This window comes from Fragaria vesca, linkage group LG3, assembly GCF_000184155.1.
Source record: "Fragaria vesca subsp. vesca linkage group LG3, FraVesHawaii_1.0, whole genome shotgun sequence".
NCBI lineage: Eukaryota > Viridiplantae > Streptophyta > Magnoliopsida > Rosales > Rosaceae > Fragaria > Fragaria vesca.
Window position 1 is genome coordinate 1,609,017 of NC_020493.1, and position 369 is coordinate 1,609,385.

Below are 369 nucleotides of genomic sequence, written 5' to 3' on the forward strand. Positions count from 1 at the left end.
CTAGATCTCTCTCTCTCCATCAAACCGAAAGAATATCTCTCGAAACTGGATTACATCTCTTAATCGACTTGCTTTCATCGCTGGATTTTACAACCCAAGCTTCAAATCGACTTCTTTTCAGGTTTTGTTCCCTTTCCAATTCATGTTTATATTTTTTCTTTTCTCTAATCTATTGAAGCTTTTGATTGATGCTTTTATGCTCTAATGATTTTCCTTACAATTTTCCTTACTTCTGTTTTTGGTAGATGCCTTTTGTAGAACTTATTTTCACTTCCTCTTGTATTCTTTGCTTTCTTAGTGTCTGAGTTCATTGTTATGGGTAGTGAGTTCGCGAGGCATCTCTTATTAGATCTGATAAACGGTTTATTC